The sequence below is a fragment of the Podarcis liolepis genome (genome assembly GCF_965112155.1).
Source record: "Podarcis liolepis genome assembly, chromosome: 8".
NCBI classification, from domain to species: Eukaryota; Metazoa; Chordata; class Lepidosauria; order Squamata; family Lacertidae; genus Podarcis; species Podarcis liolepis.
In genome coordinates, this window is record NC_139560.1 from 82,022,607 (window position 1) to 82,035,757 (window position 13,151).

The 13,151-nt window shown below is 43.9% G+C and overlaps 1 protein-coding gene across 2 annotated transcripts in view; it reads right to left on the reverse strand.

Annotated features, from left to right (window-relative positions):
• Positions 1 to 13,151, reverse strand: part of MYO10 (myosin X) — a 203,916-nt gene that overhangs the window by 180,828 nt on the left and 9,937 nt on the right. The window lies entirely within an intron of this gene.

The window sequence follows — 13,151 nt, forward strand, 5'->3', positions numbered from 1 at the left end:
AAGTCAAGGGGGTGAGCAGCCTTTGAATTTGTCTGCAGGTGAGGGAATGCAAGAAAGTAGATGCTGTGATCCAAGAATACCCAGGGAGTTCTCTTTCAGGGCCCGAATCAATGCTCACTTTGCCAGCTGGAGAGAGATGTTCAGAACTGATCAACGGTAAACCCCTCTACCAGCCTCTGAGAAGACAGCCTCAGAAGGAAATGATATAAATTCAGGGAACTTTTATCTTTACCTGCTCACAAAAAGCAGAAGTTATACTTGCATTCACATACCACCTACTGTTTTGTTATTCTAGTACTTAGAAAAATTCTGCAAGGTAGGATTCATTCGTCAAATTCTAGTCAAGCAAACACAATGTCTTTATGCCGCTGTAAACGTGGGTGGACCTGTGGGTTAAACCAGTTTTCCCCAACCTTGGGCCTCCAGCTGTTTTTGGACTACAACTCCCATCATCCCTTGCTAGCAAGACCAGTGGCCAAGGATGATGGGAATTGTAGTTCAAAAACAGCTAGAGGCCCAAGGTTGGGGAACACTGCGTTAAACCACAGAGCCTAGGACTTGCCCATCAGAAGGTCGGCGGTTCGAATCCCTGTGACAGTGTGAGCTCCCGTTGCTCGGTCCCAGCTCCTGCCCACCTAGCAGTTCGAAGTAGATAAATAGGTACCGCTCTTGCAGTAAGGCAAACGGCCTTTCCGTGTGCTGCTCTGGTTCACCAAAAGTGGCTTAGTCATGCTGGCCACATGACCTTTATTGGCTCCTTCAGCCAATAAAGCGAGATGAGCGCTGCAACCCCAGAGTCGTCCAAGACTGGACCCTTTACCTTTACCTTTAAACAGCTACACTCATTGGACAGACAGGTTTTTGAAAACTGGAACTATAATCCTAAGCATACTTCCTAGGAAATAAGGCACAAGTTGGACTTGTAAAAGGGTAAAAGAGCATTTGGACATAATTCATAATGAAATGGGGGGGGGATTAAGTAGCTTTAAAAAAAAAAAAACAACCAGAGTCCTTTTTGTTGGGGATAATTCAGAGGGAAATTCCCAGGTGCCAAAAAAGACTATTTATGTATGCTGCTACTGCGGCCCGTGTTTTGTTAGCCCCAAAATAGAAAACGAGGGAGGTCACAACCAAAGAATGGCAACGTAAATCAATGGAATACACACAGCTCGACGATTATAGAACTTATAGAATAAGAGAACAGGAAGAATGTACGTTTAAAGAAGACTGGAAAATGTTTACTGAATATATGGGTGAAAATTGTGCTTATTTAAAAACGCTGGTAGCATTAAGATCAATTCAACAGTGTAAGTAAGTTTTCGTGGATGTAACAATGGCTTATCAAACGGTTTAGCTCAGGGGTGGCCAGCTCTCAAGAGACTGCAATCTACTTTCACAATTAAAAACCGGCAGTGATCTACCCCCGTTTTTGGGGGGTTCAGCTCAAAATTGTTGAGCTTTCTTGGGGAAGGAAAGCCCAACCTGAACCTAGATGGTGGGACAATTCCTACATTACACCCCAAGAGGGTCCTTTGCTTCTCTCATAAGCACAGCAGCCGTGGGTCTGCAGACAGAGAAACCAGCCATACTGTTTGTCTTTGTTACAGGGGGAGTCACTCACAAAAAGATCAAAACAGCAGCACAGAGAAAGCTCCGTCTTCCCCTCCAGAGATCATACAATGGAGGGCCGCGCGAGGGCCAGGGCAGGAGTCAGTTTTAGCGATGCTAAGGAAAGGGATCCAGAGATCAACCGCGATCTACCAAAACCTCACGGGGATCTACCAGTAGATCGCAATCGACCCATTGAACATCCCCGGTTTAGTTCACATAAAATATGCAGGGGTGTATGGTACGCAACAAAGGTCCGTATAGTTAAAGCTATGGTTTTCCCAGTAGTGATGTATGGAAGTGAGAGCTGGACCATAAAGAAGGCTGATCGCCGAAGAATGGATGCTTTTTAATTATGGTGCTGGAGGAGAGACTTGAGAGTCCCATGGACTGCAAGAAGATCAAACCTATCCATTCTTAAGGAAATCAGCCCTGAGTGCTCACTGGAAGGACAGATCCTGAAGCTGAGGCTCCAATACTTTGGCCACCTCATGAGAAGAGAAGACTCCCTGGAAAAGACCTTGATGTTGGGAAAGATGGAGGGCACAAGGAGAAGGGGACGACAGAGGACAAGATGGTTGGACAGTGTTCTCAAAGCTACAAACATGAGTCTGACCAAACTGCGGGAGGCAGTGGAAGACAGGAGTGCCTGGCGTGCTCTGGTCCATGGGGTCACGAAGAGTCGGACACGACTAAACGACTAAACAACAACAAATGGTACGCAAGATGAACCACGGAAAGAGAAGAAGGGAAGTCATTGATTTAAGGTTGTTTAAATGAATACTTTAAAATGTAAATTAGAAAATTTAATAAATACGATAAATAAAAAGACAGCCTCAGACACAAATCACAGGAGACTTTCTCCCATCCATTTCTTCCTGGTAAACCGGGATCCACAAAAAAACTTGGTTCAGTGAAAACAGAATCACATTTTAATTCTGTTCCAGTACCCATGCTCAGATGCAATTCCCCGCTCACTCTTAAATCTTTTGCTACATCAGCTGCTGGAATATTTGACTTTTCATAGATTCAACATGTGTGAGGGGTGCATTCACACCAGCACACTCCAGCAGCAGTTATTACTCAAGCAGTGAAGTGCTTCACTTTTGTATTCCTTCCGTCACCAACGGCGGCGAGGAGTAAATCGAGTTGGCTGTGGGGATTGCGACAGAAGCTGACTGCTCTACCTGCGGAATAAAACACTGCTGTGCAAAGGTGGAATTTGCCCTTACACTCTTAAGGTAATAAGCCATGAGCTCATTTCTATGCACATGATAAAAAGAGGAGGAACAACCTTGCTTTCGTTTCCAAAGAAGAAATGTGGCTACGATTTTATTCCACCGGTATTTGTTAATAATCCCGGCTATTTCACAATCCCAAACCGACAATGAAAAGTAATGGTCTGCGTTTTGAATTTGCCTCCTTTGCATTTGGGCGCTGCAGAAGTGGAACACCCACAAGACAAGAATACACTCATACTTTATGATTAATGCGCCATTAAATTCAGGCCTGTGTCTAAGCATGTTTGCAGGAGGCAGAAGCGGTCTGTTTCCTAGGCCGGCCTATCCCAGTGAATTAATTGGGAACAGCTGGGATATAAAGGCAGCAGACAGCAGGCAGGAAACAGAAAGAGTATTTAACAAGGAAAGAAGAGAAAGGGGGGGTCAAGTGGGTAGGGGGGGAGTTCACCCACAAAATCTCAAGGAGCATTTCCACAAGCCGTGCCTCTAAACCAGAGGTCAGCAAAATTTTTCAGCAGGGGGCCCATCCACTGTCCCTCAGACCTTGTGGGGGAGCGGGCTATGGGGTTTTCCAAATTATTACACATTTAATTTAATACAATTTCTTGTTGCCGTCCATTCTTACAGCAAGCCATGCTTTCTTCCTCACAGACAGCACCTCCGCCATCTCTTATCAATATAAAATCCATTTCGCGTGTGCAGTCTTTTCTACTTATGCGAGTTGCAAGATTTTCGCATCGTTTTTAGAGGTTTTCCCCACCAAACTGTGTACCACACAGCACATTGGTGGGCTGTGAAGAGAAAATTAGGTAAATAAAGAAAGGTTCCCGTGAGCCAAAGTTCTCGTGTACAGAGGAGACTGGCTGCAATTCTTCTTGATTCACAAGACATATTTCTGTTGCGCTCCCTTCCTCACCCCATCTAGTTAGTGGCCAATAGAAGGGAGGGGAGAGTTCAAGAGAAACATGTCTGCTCAGAAATAAATCCCGCTTAATTCAATGGGACTTATTCCCAGATAAATGTGTACAGTCATACCTCATGTTACGTCCACTTCATGTTACGTTCTTTCAGGTTACGTCCCATGGAGAAGTACCAGAATAATAATAATAATAATAATAATAATAATAATAATAATAATAATAATTTTTATTTATATCCCGCCCTCCCCAGCCGAAGCCGGGCTCAGGGCGGCTAACAACACTAAAATAGTGCAACATTATAAAAACATCATAAGAATTAATTAAAATCAAAATTGATGGCAACCATAAACTAAAGTATTGTAAAGATTGCCAAAGGAGGGAGTCAGGCTGCGCCCTGACCAAAGGCCTGGTGGAACAGCTCTGTCTTGCAGGCCCTGCGGAAAGATGTCAAGTCCCGCAGGGCCCTTGTCTCTTGTGACAGAGCGTTCCACCAGGTTGGAGCCGCAGCCGAAAAAGCCCTGGCTCTAGTTGAGGCCAGCCTAACCTCTCTGTGGCCTGGGACCTTCAAGATGTTTTTATTTGAGGACCGTAAGTTCCTCTGTGGGGCATACCAGGAGAGAAAGGGTTACTTCCAGGTTTCACCACTCACACATGCGCAGACGTGCAAAATGACATCATGCGCAGAAGTGGCGAATCGCAGATGCGCTGCTGTGGGTTGCACTCTTTTCATGTTGCGAACGGGCCTCCAGAACAGATCCTGTTCGCAACCAGAGGTACCACTGTATAAGAATGCAGCCAAGTTCTGCCACATCTCTGCACACGGTGCGATGGGCTCAATCAGTGCAGAGACACTGCAGAATTATCCACCCCCAGAGATGTCTGTCCAACACAGTTTTGCATAAGTCACCTACTTCTCAGTCAGGAGGAATGCCTGGAGGAGAGATAAAGGTGGAGTTATGACTCAGGCATATACAGAAGTGGTATGTTCCCCTTAGGATGGGCAATGATTACTCTGCCATGCTCTGATGGCAAACCTTTATGAGTAAGTGTGAAGTTGGCATGGAAATGTTTTTTGGGGAGGAGGAAAATGTGTCTCAGGTATCAGACATTTGAGAAGCATGAACCATGAGAGAAAACTTCAAGGAAAGTGCCAAGTCCCTCAAAAGAAGTTGTCGGAATTTATATTACAGCCCTTGTCAAGTTCAGTTGTCATTCATGTTTTTCAGATTAAAATTTTACAGTCACATACCCAACATACAACATAGAAACAAGATTCCAAAGAATCTCCTCGACTTCCCTCCTCCCTTTTGTGGGTCCTACTGTTAATCATTTCCTCCTGCATCTTTTATAATAATCCAAATCTTTTACCTCTCCATCATGTCCAAAATTCACCATTAAACTACAAGTGTTATTCCTATCCTACTAACAATTTTAACCGTTTACCATGGTTTTTAAGATAAATTATAAATTCCCCTCCCCCATTCCTTATTAAAATTTTGGTCTTCCTGATTTCTGATTCTTCCGGTCATTTTAGCCATTTCGGCCTAATCCATCAACTTGATTTGCCATTCTTCTCTGGTGGGGAATTTCCATATCTGGAGTTCTGTTTGGTTTACACATCTTCTAAAAAGCACTTTAACAAGCCTGCCTTCAAATCAAATCATGATTTTGTTTTAAAAGGAACTGGCTGTGTTCTAGTCTTTACCACACTGTAAAGGAAAATTCAAATCTCCATTTCCTCCTTTGCCACACCCAACCATACCAGTGAGGAGCTCATGTCTATATAATATCCAAATTACTTTGGCCAGACAAAGTTTCTTCCAGGAGGCATCTGCTTCTATTACATTTCGACTGCAAAAGAGTTATGCTTTCTCTGTAGATCTTCTAATTTGGTAGCTTATGCTGAAGTTTATTGCCAAGCAAACCTAAAGCGCTAAAGGTCAGAGCAGAAAGTTGAGGTTTCCTTTTTCAAAAACGAGGACCTGTTTACTTCCCCCTTATCATAACTCTGAGTAACCCAAGATTTTCAGCACAATAATAACTCAGTCAGTCTGCAAAAACTCCTCCATTGCCCTAAAACCAACTGTAGGCTTAACACTGTGTCTTCTCTCAGAAATGTACAATTAACTTTGGAATCTCCAACTCAAGAAGAAGAAAAAGCTAAGGAGTAAACTGTACAGTGTTATCTCGGGTTACATACGCTTCAGGTTACAGACTCTGCTAACCCAGAAATTGTGCTTCAGGTTAAGAACTTTGCTTCAGGATGTGAACAGAAATTGTGCTCCGGCAGCGCAGCAGCAGCAGGAGGCCCCATTAGCTAAAGTGGTGCTTCAGATTAAGAACAGTTTCAGCTTAAGTACGGACCTCCGGAACGAATTAAGTACTTAACCCGAGGTACCACTGTGCGCAAGTCCAGACTGGAGTCCCTAAGGTGGCTGGATGGCGCCTTGTACTCCTCCTTCCCGCAACTTCTGCAACCAAGTTGGTGCCAAACATACTATTCTGCTTTCCTTTGGAGCACATCATCAAGGCCAAGTGGTCCTTGTTTTCAGGGCAGCCCAAGACCTCCATACATATTGCCCAGGCTTGGGCCCCAGAGACGTCATTTCTGTTTTACAATTTAAAGCACAGTCATACCTCGGGTTACAGACGCTTCAGGTTGTGTTTTTTCGGGTTACGGACTGAACAGGTAAGGAGTGAACAGGTAAGGAGTACTGATAATAATAATAATAATAATAATAATAATAATAATAATAATAATAATAATAATAATTTATTATTTATACCCCGCCCATCTGGCTGGGCCTCCCCAGCCACTCTGGGCGGCTTCCATAAAAACCAAAAATACAGTAAAATATCACACGTTAAAAACTTCCCTGAACAGGGCTGCCTTAAGATGACTTCTGAATGTCAGGTAGTTGTTTATCGCTTTGACATCTGCTGGAAGGGCGTTCCACAGGGCGGGCGCCACTACCGAGAAAGCCCTCTGCCTGGTTCCCTGTAGCTTTGCTTCTCGCAATGAGGGAACCGCCAGAAGGCCCTCGGCGCTGGACCTCAGCGTCCGGGCAGAATGATGGGGGTGGAGACGCTCCTTCAGGTATCCTTTGTACACGACAAAGCTCTGTATCCGCACAGCAAACTTCTTGAATAAAAACTATCCATTTTGACAGTTGCTGTGTTTATTTTTTTTAACAAAAAATAGCAGCTGCCACACAACTTTAAAAGAAATTAAAAGCTGTTATCCTTTTCTTCTGCCCCTTTGATGGAAAAACTAATTTTTCCTGTTTATTTGTCATTTGAAGCGTAACATATTAGAAACAGCAAGGGGTCTTTTTCTGGGAGGGGGGAAGACACAAAAGTTTCATGGACTGTTCTATCTAACACACACAAAGACAACAGTTGTTTATTCTTTGGTGAGGATTTCTCATGGCACAATGTGATTCTAATATTTTTAAAAAACAAAGGGCTCATTTACTTCACATTCTTTCTGATGCACACTTGGGGAAGGGAAAAAAACAGGAAATACCAGCTTCTGAAGTTGGCTATAAAAGCCACAAGGATATTTTCCTCTTAGGCACAGTACAGATGCCCACTTTTAGAAAAAGCATTTTTTGGTACCCCATTTGCTTAGTTTGTTCCGAAATGCAGATTTGTGGAAAAGCGGGGGGAGGTTCAAAATGGGCAGAATTGCAACAGACATGATGCCATCAAAGGAGATACCCCTGTCTGTGTCAAATATTTCGGAACGTTCCCCATATAACAAATATGTTCCCCCTGCCCCCACACTGGCATCAATCAGCAATGTGGAGAAAGGCTGAGAAATATACAACATATCACATAGTGAATGTTCAAAAATCTTGCCTGGAGGGGGACTCATCACAGGGAAACAAGTAAATTGTTGCTGTCTATTCATGTGGTCAATTTCTACAGACTCAATCAGTAAAGCTTTTTTTTTTGGATTAACAATAATAATAATAATTTATTATTTATACCCCACCCATCTGGCTGGGTTTCCCCAGCCACTCTGGGCGGCTCCCAACAGAATATTAAAAACACCATAAATGCATCAAACATTAAAAACTTCCCGATACAGGGCTGCCTTCAGATGTCTTCTAAAAGTCAGGTAGTTGTTTATTTCTTGACATCTGATGCGAGGGCATTCCACAGGGCAGGTGCCACTACCGAGAAGGCCCTCTGCCTGGACGAGCCATTGCCAGTTGAAATTGGAAGGCGGTCACATTTTTGAAGGCTCCTTCTACAGGGTTCAAATGTCATAAAACAGGAGCTCGGAGACCAGGGTTCAAATCTCTCACAATCATTTAGCCTAATTACCTTGCAGGGTTGTTGATGGGGAGTACTTGGAAATGTAGGATATAAAATTATATATATATATAAATATATATAAAAAACTGTTAAAGTTGTGGGTGAACATATCAGACAACATAGCGATTCTTCAAACAGCTCTAGTTTATTCACAGGCCAGAACAGAACTGAACTGAAGGGTTCAGCCAGCCTGCTTATATAGAGCTCCACTAGAACGCAACAGTAACCATTTTCTGTAACTATCCAATCACTGAACATCACTTTCAATCCCTTATTTGCATATGTGGACCTGAGTGAAAACTATCTACAGTATCCCGCTGCTGGCCCAGGGTGAGTACATAACATATATATATTAAGCTCTGTAGGTTAAAGGCAAGCATTTAAGGGGGAAAAAGGTTTCACAGCAAGCCAATCTTCAGATATTTTAAAAAGTGTGTACAGTGGTACCTCGGGTCCGTTCTTAACCTGAAACTGTTCTTAACCCGAAGCACCACTTTAGCTAATGGGGCCTCCTGCTGCTGCCGTGCCGCCAGAGCACGATTTCTGTTCTCATCCTGAAGCAAAGTTCTTAACCTGAAGCACTATTTCTGTAACCTGAAGCGTATGTAACCTGAAGCGTATGTAACCCGAGGTACCACTGTACAGGGATACTGCTCCCTACCCCCATGGGAGACGATTCAAACATTTATTTCCCCCCTCACCTACAGCCTTTGAAATAACAGGGTCCAGGAAAAGCTTTGCTACTTAGTTCTACGGATTGTTTAAACTGCACAGGAGGAAAAAGAGAGTTTCCTTCCTGTTTTCCTTCTTCACTTCATCTTTGTTCCAGCGAGGCACAGAATAACCCAGGGAGTGCAGCTTGTCAACATGACATCTGCATGTTCCTTTAGATAAACGCACTGAGAGCCAGTGTGGTGTAGTGGTTAAGAGCGGTAGTCTCGTAATCTGGGAAACCGGGTTCGTGTCTCCGCTCCTCCACATGCAGCTGCTGGGTGACCTTGGGCCAGTCACACTTCTGTGAAGTCTCTCAGCCCCACTCACCTCACAGAGTGTTTGTTGTGGGGGAGGAAGGCAAAGGAGAATGTTAGCCGCTTTGAGACTCCTGAAGGGGAGTGAAAGGCGGGATATCAAATCCAAACTCTTCTTCTTCTTCTTCTTCTTCTTGAGCATCAAAATGAAAACAAGCAAATTTAGTTACACATCGCCAAAAACTATTAAAAGACTACGCGGGTCTGGAACTCATCACAAAACCACAATCCAGTATGACAAACTAGGCACATACTCTTGTACCTTGTCCTGACCTGAACTCCTTTGTCTTGCAACATCAGCTTTTTCCTGGATGACTTAAATATTATTCTATCAATGCATGGCATTACAAAAAGGGAAGAAAGCCACTCAGCGTGCTGGGCAATTACTGGATTAATTTCACAGGAGAAATTGTTTAGTAAATGAAAAAGGAGGCAGCTTCATTGAATACTTGCTTAATTTGCAAGTGAAAAAAATTCACTATTTTGTTTAATAGATGGTGTCAAATAATCCTGGTATCTCTGCAGAGCTAAGGCCCAATTGGCATGTAACCATGTCATGGCTAGGGTTTCAGGCTTACATAATTTTGGATTTATTCCACTCATAATGACAATAATTACTCAGAAGGAAGGCAGTAGGCCATGTGTAGGGAACCTCTAGCCCTACAGATGCTGATTAACTACAAATCCCATCATCCCTGGACATTGGCCATGCTTCTTAGGCCTGATGGGGATTGTAGTTCAACAACCTATGGAGGTCCAAAGATCCTTCACTTCTGATGTAGACAATTCACAAGGCAAATGCCTGAGAAAGTAGAGGCCAGAGATCCAGGGCAAGCTAAAAGGAGAACTGTTTTGAGTGAAGGCAGGAAATAGACTGCCACTCCATGGAATGGAGACAATAACTTCCTCGGAGTGGCAATTCTTCCTGTCTTTGTAAGATAAAGGTAAAGGACCCCTGGACGGTTAAGTCCAGTCAAAGGCGACTATGGGGTTGCGGCGCTCATCTCGCTGTCAGACTGAGGGAGACGACGTTTGTCCACTGACAGTTTTCCAGGTCATGTGGCTAGCATGACTAAACCGCTTCTGGCACAACGGGACACTGTGACGGAAACCAGAGCGCACGGAAATGCTGTTTACCTTCCCGCCACAATGGTACCTATCTATCTACTTGCACTGGCATGCTTTCAAACTGCTAGGTTGGCAGGAGCTGGGACAGAGCAACAGGAGCTCACTCCATCACAAGGATTCGAACCGCCGACCTTCTGATCGACAAGCCCAAGAGGCTCAGTGGTTTAGACCACAGCGCCTTTGTACACAAGGAGGAACACAACCATCCTGGAGGGGTCCCAAGTGTTCAACTGCTAAGAGCAAACATTTGGGCTCCCAGTGAGGTCACAGCCATGTTGTGCCTCTTCTAGTCATTCTGCTACTGAGCTTACATGTCATCCAAATCTGGGTTCAACATGCTTCGGTTCTTTCCAGACAAACCACGTGTTGTAACCAAGGTTTCTCTCTCTCTGGTTTACAGAAGCCAAACCATGGCTTAGCTCCACACAACGGCCATGACGAGAGGAAGAGCAAAGTTGCCGCAATCTCCTCTCAGGGGGACCACAAACTCCTTCAAACTAAACCTTGGTTGGGTTTAACTGCAACCAAGGTTGTAGATGGTTTTATAATGCAGTCAACTAGCTTACTTATACTGCAATTGACACGGCAGGGAATCTGTGAGAGGTGTCAGTGAAACAAAAGGACAGTTTTTCTGTATAGAAACATGTACTGGCCTGCAGAGGATCGACCTCAAAATCTTCCACTTGCACAAATGTTTGGATAGGTTTGAATTCCTACACAAACAGGCCCTTCCTACCCCAACTAACTGCCAGCCAGCAGGGTGCTGAACTCCACACATATAATCTTGTATGTACAGAGTTAACTGTTTTTTTCCCTTTTCAGTATATCAAATAATAAGAGTGCATGCCTTAATTCATGTCTGCGCATAAAAAATGCATCACCTTTAATAAGCCTAACATCAGCGCCACTTCCAATAAGTTAAAAGTATACAACTATCGATTTGCATTGAGATCACTCTTCAAATTTAAATTATTGAAGAGCCTCATAAAAAACTAATAGGCTTTCATAACTCTTACCAACAAAATGCAGCAATATCGCAAAGGAAATACAATATATGGTCCAGTTAACATGGCATTTATTGATGAAATATTCACCTCTTGCTTTCATCCTCTGTGCCGTAATAAAACACTAAATGCATTGCCAGGCAGGGCAGGAGATTCTGGAGGGCAAAAGATGGTATCAGCTGCACACATACAACTTTGCTATCTCAAATTAACACAAACTGCATTGCTGCGTATACTTCACATCCTCCAAAGGAGCCATTTTCTACAAGGAAGTGTAATACAAAATCGCAATCAGCACACCACAACATACATACAACCAGACACCATCTTTATCTCCTTGACATCTGAGGGGAGGGCATTCCACAGGGCGGGTGCCACCACCGAGAAGGCCCTCTGCCTGGTTCCCTGCAACCTCACTTCTCGCAATGAGGGAACTGTCAGAAGGCTCTCGGAGCTGGACCTCAGTGTCGAGGTTGAACAATGTTGGTGGAGACGCTTCTTCAGGTATTCTGCTAATTTCAGAAGCACTGAAGGAGTGATGCCCCAACCTACTTAAATATAGGGATGTAGGAATCATGAATCATCCCAGCAGTTGTTGTTTTCCACATGTGTATATGTCTATGTGTGTTAGTGAGCAAGCAAAGGCATAAATGGGTGCAGGGCCATGTTTTAGTCAAACTCTAATTTCTCCAGACCACATTACTGAAAAATGCAGAAAAAGCTAACTTTCTTTTGCCTCTTCCCTGAAATCAACCACGGTTTTAAATAACCAGACCTCTAAAATATTCCTAAATGGAGTTTTATGCCTCAAGCAACTTTTTAACGGCGTTATAAATCCCCGGAGTAAAAAAACAAAACAACAAATTAGAAAGGCTGCCCAAGACCCTCATGTAAAAAAGCCACAGCTATTGCAATTACTGAAAGGAATTAAGAAACGTTTTATGGGCCACAAAACAGTAACTCGACTGTGAACTGAACACTCTCAGACTTTCGCTGTAGAAGAAAAGAGAGCAGGATGAAGGGAGGAGCGTGATTCAGCAAAGGTTTGGAATTGAGCTGGGAAGTCCCCACAGAAACCATTGGGATGATGGTGCAGTACAGTCAGCGAGTGACTCACTCTTCAAAATCTAGCCAGTAGCAGTGGTGGGGTCATCTGCCCAAGCAACTGGGAGGATACTGACACTAGAAATCAGTAGGATTAGCAATCGCTCAAGAGCAGGGACAGGGTTGGCTCAGGGTATGCCACTTATATAGCTTTTACATACTGCATTAGCTCTCTTGACTTTAACGGAAAGGCTACCAATATAAAGTATGGCTAAATGCAACATACAGTGGTACCTCGGGTTACAGACACTTCAGGTTACAGACGCTTCAGGTTACAGACTCCACTACAGTTTTACCTCAGGTTACGTACTCCAGGTTACATACGCTTCAGGTTACAGACTCCGCTAACCCAGAAATAGTGCTTCAGGTTAAGAACTTTGCTTCAGGATGAGAATAGATATCGTGCTCCAGCGGCGTGGCGGCAGCAGAAGGCCCCATTAGCTAAAGTGGTGCTTCAGGTTAAGAACGGACCTCCAGAATGAATTAAGTACTTAATCTGAGGTACCACTGTAACCCAGAAATAGTACCTCAGGTTAAGAACTTTGCTTCAGGATGAGAACAGAAATAGCTCAGAGGTGGCGCGGCGGCAGTGGGAGGCCCCATTAGCTAAAGTGGTACCTCAGGTTAAGAACGGTTTCAGGTTAAGAACGGACCTCCAGAATGAATTAAGTTCTTAACCCGAGGTACCACTGTATTTTGGATGTAGGTATGCATCGCCTTCTGCCCCCAAACCACGATCCTTTCTCCCTCTTATGTTAGCAGAGGATATCCATATGCAATGTGTTGATTTTAAGG